Source organism: Hemitrygon akajei, chromosome 31, assembly GCF_048418815.1.
Source record: "Hemitrygon akajei chromosome 31, sHemAka1.3, whole genome shotgun sequence".
Taxonomy (NCBI): Eukaryota; Metazoa; Chordata; class Chondrichthyes; order Myliobatiformes; family Dasyatidae; genus Hemitrygon; species Hemitrygon akajei.
In genome coordinates, this window is record NC_133154.1 from 18482751 (window position 1) to 18491537 (window position 8787).

The window sequence follows — 8787 nt, forward strand, 5'->3', positions numbered from 1 at the left end:
TCCGTTGTAAATTGGGAGGGGGAGACACCTCCGCTCCATCCGCCAAAGGTCTCCATGGTGGCCAGGCGTGTTAATTTTCAGTCCAATCCTGTTCCGACACGTTGGTCCTCTTGCCAAGATGAGGCCACCTTCAGAGCGAAGGAGCAACGCCTTATATTCCACCTGCGTTGCGAGGAGTTTCTAGATTCTCACCGTGAGTGCATGGCTATCCCCCGGGTGCTCCGATTTTCACCCACAGTTCAAAGACATTCTGCTTAGTAGGTTAATTGATCATTGTAAATTACCCTGTGATTAGGCTAGGGTTAAATAAGTGGGTTGCTGGGCGCTTGGCTTTTCCACGCTGTATCTCTAAATAAATATTGAAGATGGGGGTCATATCTGCTGTTTTTAAAGTCCACTGGTGTCTCCACAACTCTATGAGTTTTGAATAACTTCAGCCGATAGGACCCCTGTCTGCTGTTGCTTCCTATGAAAACTCCATGTCCAGGTTATTGTGCCGTGGCAATTTGTCAGCCTTCCAGTGACTATATCGTCTGCAGTACACAACAGGCGGAGGGGGCTAATTAATGTCACAACCAACAGCTTGGATGAAAGTTCTTCAGTCCTGCTCATGAATGGTCATGGAGAATTAAGCCGATTATTGGGGGGGGGGGGGGATGGAACCACCAGGAATATCCCAAGCAATGCACCCACCAAATACTGGAGGAATTCAGCAGGACAGGCAGCATCTATGGAAAACAATGAACGGTTGACATCTTGGGCCGAGACCCTTCTTCAGGAACGGAACGGAAAGGGGGAAGACGGCAGAATAAAAAGGAGGGCAAGAGAGGATGGAGGATGGAAGAAGGGATCTGATGGGAGAGGAGAGAGGACCACAGGAGGAAGGGAAAGAGGCTGAGGTGAAGCATTTGCAATCACATTCAACCGGAAGTCTCCAGTTGCTGATCTACGTCGGCTTTCTCCTTGGGACAACCACGAAGTGCAGCCTTCAGTCAACTCCGTTCACATGTGGTATTAAGAAACGTCCCAGCCCTGGACATGGCAAGGGTGCCAGCACTGAGGACTTCAGCTTCACAAGCGACCACTCTCCAGTCAAGCCGTTCCAGTAGAGTCCCACCATTACCACCCTGAAATTGCCCAGCTATGTTCTATTCACAATACATAAGATAAGTGGCGTCCAGGTAGTTAAAACACTGCTGTCTACCTGATGTTATGGAATGTCGCCAGTCTGTTTGGCCAGAGTAGGACAACTGCTTTCCATCTAATTAATGCCCAACCCTCAATCATCTGGAACACAATGGAAGGTGTTGATAATGGTGCAATCAAACGGCATTTACGTACTCACCAGTAACCTGCCCACCCAGGCATAGTTTGGTACCATTTGACGAAGACATCGCAGCCCAAGACCATGGACCGAAAAGCTGAATGGGTTTGCGGATGATACAACCTGGATGATGGGAGGGAGAGGTAATGGTGGATGGGTGTTTGACTGGAAATTAAGTAATGCACTAAAGGGGTCGGTGCTGGGGCCTTTGTTGTACGGATTTAACCAGAATGTAGTAAGTTTACAGATGTCACGAAAATCGGTAGAGCCATCGATGACAAAGGAGGTTGTCTGGGTCCAGTGGGATAGAAAGCAGTTAAAATTGTCCAGAATTGGGAGTTACAAGATGGCGGCGCAGTGAAAGGTCTGCTTTGCTGAGCTCAGCACCACAACACTGATAATTTCAATAGACAATAGGTGCAGGACCTTCGAGACAGTACCGTCATTCAATGTGATCATGGCTGATCATCTACAATCAGTACCCCGTTCCTGCCTTATCCCCATATCCCTTGACTCCGCTATCTTTAAGAGCTCTATCTAACTCTTTCTTGAAAGCATCCAGAGAATTGGCCTCCACTGCCTTTTGTGGATTCCACAGATCCACAACCTTCTGGGTGAAAAAGTTTTTCCTGAACTCCGTTCTAAATGGCCTACCCCTTATTCTTAAATTGTGGCCTCTGGTTCTGGACTCCCCCAACATCAGGAACATGTTTCCTGCCTCTAGCGTGTTCAATCCCTTAATAATCTTATATGTTTCAATCAGATCCCTTCTTATCCTTCTAAATTCCAGTGTATACAAGCCCAGTTGCTCCAATCTTTCAACATACAACAGTTCCGGGAATTAACCTCGTGAACCTACGCTGCACTCCCTCAATAGCAAGAATGTCCTTTCTCAAATTTGGAGACCAAAACCAAAATTTCGCTTTCCTATCCGTTTCAACTTTTCTTAAATGGATTTAACAACATGATCATTGATGAGTATTTTTTGAGTTGCTTCAACACCGTGTCGTCGGAAGGTACTAAAAAGACGACCAAGTTGGGCTGCACAGAGGGCTTGCCCGGGGCTGAGGAGCTCGCTGCTGCTGGACCCTGATTTTCGTCAACTAATTCAGGAAGTTATGGAGAACATATCTAAAATGATGGACGAGAAGCTGGGTCCACTCTCTCCAACACTCCAGAACCACACATTGGAGCTTAAAAATCTTGATACAAGAATGACCGAGGCCGAGAGCTGAGTCTTCACGGTAGAGACTGTAGCTGATCTGGCCCAAAGCCACATCCAGGCGCTAGAAAAGCAAGTTCAAAGCCTGTCTGACCATATCGATGCTCTTGAGAATAGAGGTAGGAGGAAGAACATACGGATCATCGGTCTACCTGAGGGTATAGAAGGCAGCCAACCAGCGAAGATTTTTGAGGGCTGGCTGCTCAATTTCCTTGATTTGGAAACCAAGGCTGAATGCATTAAAGTGGAAAGAGCTCACCATACGCTGGCTCCAAAACTGGGCCCAGGCCAATGCCTTCAACCTGTCCTCGTGCGGTTCCATAATTTCAGTGATAAGCAAAGATAGATAGATAGATAGATAGATAGATACTTTATTCATCCCCATGGGGAAATTCAACATTTTTTCCAATGTCCCATACACTTGTTGTAGCAAAAACTCATTACATACAATACTTAACTCAGTAATAATATGATATGCATCTAAATCACTAACTCAAAAAGCATTAATAATAGCTTTAAAAAAGTTCTTAAGTCCTGGCAGTTGAATTGTAAAGCCTAATGGCATTGGGGAGTATTGACCTCTTCATCCTGTCTGAGGAGCATTGCATCGACAGTAACCTGTCGCTGAAACTGCTTCTCTGTCTCTGGATGGTGCTATGTAGAGGATGTTCAGGGTTTTCCATAATTGACCGTAGCCTACTCAGCGCCCTTCGCTCAGCTACCGATGTTAAACTCTCCAGTACTTTGCCCACGACAGAGCCCGCCTTCCTTATCAGCTTATTAAGACGTGAGGCGTCCTTCTTCTTAATGCTTCCTCCCCAACACGCCACCACAAAGAAGAGGGCGCTCTCAACAACTGACCTATAGAACATCTTCAGCATCTCACTGCAGACATTGAATGACGCCAACCTTCTAAGGAAGTACAGTCGACTGATGGAGGCTTCGAGATGCCGCAGGACTGATACCCAGGCCTGGATCCCAGGGATCCAGGCTTACGCTTTTTCAAGATTTTTCAACAGCCGTTAGTGGGAAGAGCAAGGAATTTGACCAGGTGAAGTAACGGCTGAGAGAATCCAGAATCCAGTACTTTACGCTGAAAATCACCTACAACAGGACCACCAAGATATTTGATTCTCCTGACAAAGCTAAAACTTTTGTGGACACGTTGGGCTAAAGAACGTATACAGTATATTGTGTAGCCCTAGTTATGGACGATAACATGCTCGATGGTCGGTTTATTTTACCTTCTCATTACTCAACAGCAAGATATCTTACAGGATGGGTAACGTGCTTGTATTGATTAATACAGTTTCGTTATTTGTTTAAATTAGCAGTGCTGCTCCAACCTGAAGGAGTTTAAACATGATGGTAGCAAATCGATGGATTGATAAATTATGCCCTCTTTTCATTTTTGACTATGTTAAATGCCATATTGGCAGTGGGGCAGAATATGGGGTGCTAGAAGGTTTGGATATCCCCTTTAAGAGTGGGGAAGGTCCCCTCGTTCAGCGTTGTTGGCGCTTTTTTATTGTGTGTGGTTTTTAAAAATTTACTTATTGCTGCTCAGCTGATTTTAAGTCGGGTTTCTTCTCCTCTGGAGTCACATGATTGTTATAAAGGGTTATGACCAGTAATACATTAAAATTGTGCACTTGGAACATTAAGGGGAGTCATTCACCAATCAAGAGAAAGAAAATCCCACTAAACCTGAGAAAGGAAAGGGTGGATATAGCCTTATTGCAGGAGACACATTTAAATGATAAAGAAAATCTAAAACTGCAACAGAGTGGATTTGATCAAGTCTATTTTTCATTTTTTTTAAAACCAGGAGTAGGGGGTGGCCATTTTAATTAGGAAGAATGTACCTTTTATGTTATTAGACTGCATTAAGGATAAGTATGGGAGATTTGTGATTGTTAAAGCTTCAATATATGGAGAGGAATATGGTATTCTCAATGTTTACTGCCCTCCAGCTCATCCTCTCAAATTCCTAATAGATGCTTTTTCCAAACTTACAAGCTTTTCAATATAAAACATTATTGTAGGTGGGGATTTCAATTGTCTCATGGGCCAATTGATGGACAAGAGTGCCTAGTGGTCCCCCATTGCTCTCCTCACAGTCCAAACAAATCATGGGCTTATATGTAGAACTAGGACTTGTGGATATCTGGAGGTTGTTACATCCCTCAGACAAAGACTTCACATTTTTTTCTAATCCACACAAGTGTTACAGCAGAATAGACTTTTTTCTAAGCCCCAAAACACTCCTAGATTTAGTTGTATCCTGCACAATTGGAAATATCGCTATTTTGGACCATGCGGCAGTATATTTAAATATTAAGCCCCAAAATAATTCAGCACGATTTAGACATTGGAGGCTGAATCATTTTATTCTAAAAAAAAATACATTTATAGAATACTTTACTCTCGAATTCAAAACTATCCTATTAATTCCAAATCAGCTAGTGGTCCATCGATGCTCTGGGAAACCACTAAGGCCTATGCAAGAGGATACATTATCTCCTACTCTGCTAGTAAGAAGCGACAAGCTGCGGAACAGCAGCGCCTAGTGGAAGCAAGGCTTGCGGCAGCTGAAAAGGATCATATTAATAAGCCTTCTGCAGCCAGGTTACAGAATATCACAGCCCTACGCTGTACACTAAACTGTTTACTTACACAAGCAGCCAAAAGAAAATTGACATTTGCTAAACAATGATTGTTTGAACATGGTGAAAAGCCAGGTAGCTATTTGGCTTATTTTGCTAGAAAGAAAAATGCCTCTCAGACTATTGCTTCAATTAGGGAGGAGACAGGAGCCCTCACTAGTAATTCTAAAATGATTAATGTTGTGTTTAAGAATTTTTATTCTAAACTGTATCAATCTGAGCAATGTAATGATGGACAATCTAGGATGGAGTCCTTCTACAGGAATTCAGATCTCCTAGGCATCTCTTCTGAACAGGAGTCCCTCCTCAATGCTCCGTTATCTATACATGAGATACAGGAAGCTGTGAGACAGCTCCAAAGTGGGAAGGCCCCTGGTCTTGATGGACTCACTAGTGAATTCTATAAAGAGTTCACAGGGTTATTATCAGAGCCTATGCTAAACATGTTCAATCATGCATTTAAATGTGGTCTCCTCCCATCATCATTGAGAGAAGCTAATATCTCCCTAATTCTTAAGAAAGGAAAGAGCCCTGAAGATTGTGCCTCCTACAGGCCTATTTCATTGTTAAATGTTGACTTTAAAATCTTATCTAAAACCTTAGCATTGTGATTAGAAACTTTTATCATAACAGAGGATCAAGTGGAGGATCATTGTAAAAGGCCGTGGATCATCTAACAATATCAGAAGATTACTTAATGTGATTCAGGCATGTCAGCAACAGGCAGTGGACGACTTGCTGGTTTCCTTAGATGCAGAAAAGGCCTTTGATCGTGTCAAATGGCCGTATCTTTTTCCACTTTAAAACAATTTGGTTTGGGCAATACTTTTATTAAGTGGGTGAATGTTCTTTATAATGACCCTTTGGCTGTGATTCTCAGTAATGGTATTAGGTCAGATAATTTTAGTATTCTGATTTAGTATTTTATCACCACTACTTTCCACACTATTGATCGAGCCATTGGTTGAGGCTATTCGGTGAGACCCCAAAATATCTGCTCCAGACATAGGACTAAAGTCACATAAAATTGCATTGTCTGCAGATGATGTTCTAATTTTCTTATCAAACCCTGCACCTTATCAGTGCATCAATTCATTTAGCGCCTTTTCAGGTTATAAAATCAACTTTACTAAATCAGAGGCTATGCCTCTGGGGAATCTGCAGCAGGTACCTGACGCTCAGGGTGTTTTCCCCTTTAAATGGTCGCAGACAGGTTTTGTTTACCTAGCCATATTTATCACACCTACATTTGATCAATTGTTCAAAGCTAACTTTACACAGTTATTTGACAAAATCAAACAGGATCTTGAGCGATGGAGCACTCTTCCCATTTCTAGGCTTGGCCGAATATCCTTGCTCAAAATGAAAATGTTTCCTCGTCTGCTCTACCCAATACGAATGATTCCATTCATTTTCACCCAACAAACACTTAAAAAATAAATGGCTGGTTTGTTTCTTTCATCTGGAACAAAAAAAAAGACCTTGTATTAAAGTGCCTAAGTTGCAGCTTCCCAGTAGTCCAGGGGTCTGGATTTTCCAGACATCAAAAAATATCAGTTAAGTTCCTTTTTATCTTATGTGGTTGACTGGGTTTGTAGGGACCCCTCCTCAATTTGGCTAGACATTGAAGCCTCACAAGCAAAATGCCCTCTAATTAATTTGATTTTACTCAGTAAGAGGAAAGTAGCTAAGGAATATTGTCGCAATCCAATAACAATTAATACAGTCAGGGCTTGGAGGGCGGTGCGACAAATCGAGGGCAACGCAGCGAAAATATCACCCTTCACTCCAATAACCGGCAGCCCAGATTTTCAGCCTGGCATAATGGATTCTGGATTTAAACTTTGGATTTCTAAGGGTATTTTCCATCTAGGAGATTTGTTTGATGAAGGAACGATGATGTCTTTTAGTCAAGTAGTACAGAAATTTAACATACCCAGCAAGGATATTTTTCGTTTCTTTCAGATAAGAGATTATATACAGAAAAAAGCATCATTGTTAACTGATTTCTATAGTTCTGACATAGAAAAGAGGGTGTTTTGTTCTAAGGGTGAAGTCTACATTAGTTCTTTTTACAGCATCCTGAGGGAATGTTCTTGTGGAGAGGCTGAGCAGCTGGGAAGGGTCTGGGAGGAAGAGCTGGGAGTGGAAATTACAGCTGAAACATGGGAAGACATCTGTGATAATGCAAAGAAGATTTCAGTTTGTAATAGAACTAAAGCATTGCAACTCAAAATTCTGCATAGAGTCCACCTGACTCCAGATCGTCTCTCGAAATTTAAGACGGGGGTTTCTCTAATGTGTCCTAAATGTAAAGTAAATACTGGAACTTTCACCCACGGTTTTTGGACTTGTCCCAAACTTCAGGCATACTGGAGTGATATTTTGGGTGAAATGGAAAAGATTCTGAAGATGGAGCTTGAAATGGACCCAGTGTCTTTTCTCTGAGGCTGACCCAGCAGTCGTATTATTAATGCACATCAGAAAAAACTTTTTAACATCCTGACTATTTGCACGAGGAAGAACATATTACTTTGTTGGATATGCGATAAGGCCCCTGGACTTTTTGGTTGGTGTAAATTAATCATGGAATACATTCCTTTGGACTTCTTGACATGTATGGTACTCTCAAAAACAAATAGTTTTCGTAAAACATGGCAACCTTTTCTGCAGTATGTAGATGTAAACCTGTCTGATATACTAATAAGGGCTTTTGTATAGGATGAGGAGGTGATGTCTATATTTTGATGGAAGTGTTATGATAGCTGATAACTGTGAGAGGAAGAAATGTAAATGTAAATGTATCTGGAAATTGGAAGTTTTGTCATGCTGAGCAAAAAAAAAATATATAATTATAAAAAATTATCCAGAATTGGTGGCAGATGGAATTTACACCACACAGAAATGTGAGGTGATGCACTTTGGGATTCAAATTCTGACTTGAATACATGGCCCCAGTGGCCTAATGGATAAGGCACTGGCCTCCTAAGCCAGGGATTGTGGGTTCGAGTCCCATCTGGGGTGATAGATTTTTGGGCACTACAGTACACAGACAGCTCCGGGCATTTTGGAGTTCAGAGTTCAATTCTTGCGCCACCCTGCCCCCCCCCCCCCCCCCCGGTAAGGTATGCCCACCTGGTGGAATGCATGGGGTTTCTCCATGTGCCCAGGTCTCCTCCCACAGCCCAGAGACACCCCGGGTAGGTTAACTGGTCTTTGTAAATTGTCCTGTGGTTAGGTTAGGGTTAACTGAGGTTGTCGGGGGGGGGGGGGGGGGGGGAGGGGAATGGGCGCATCTCAAAGGGCCAGAAGGGATCACTAAATAAAGTGAAATAAAATGAGACTAAGTGACAGGGGCTTTAGGAGACTTTAAAGAGACCTGAGGGATAAACAGGATTAACATTGATAAGCACAAGCGGTTCTGGAAATCCAGAGCAACACACACAAACGCTGGAGGAACTCGGCAGGTCAGGCAGCAGCTATGGAAATGAATAAGCGGTCGATGTTTTGGGTCAAGGCCCTTCATTGGGACTGAAAAGGAAGGGGGAGGAGTCTGGAAAGAAAGGGTGGAGGAC

At 42.8% G+C, this 8787-nt stretch overlaps 1 non-coding gene across 1 annotated transcript; it reads left to right on the forward strand.

The window, feature by feature from the left end:
• Positions 1-8163: 8163 nt before the first annotated feature.
• On the forward strand, positions 8164-8236 carry trnar-ccu (transfer RNA arginine (anticodon CCU)). The gene has a single exon. It is a non-coding gene; the product is annotated as a tRNA-Arg (tRNA).
• Positions 8237-8787: the final 551 nt, after the last annotated feature.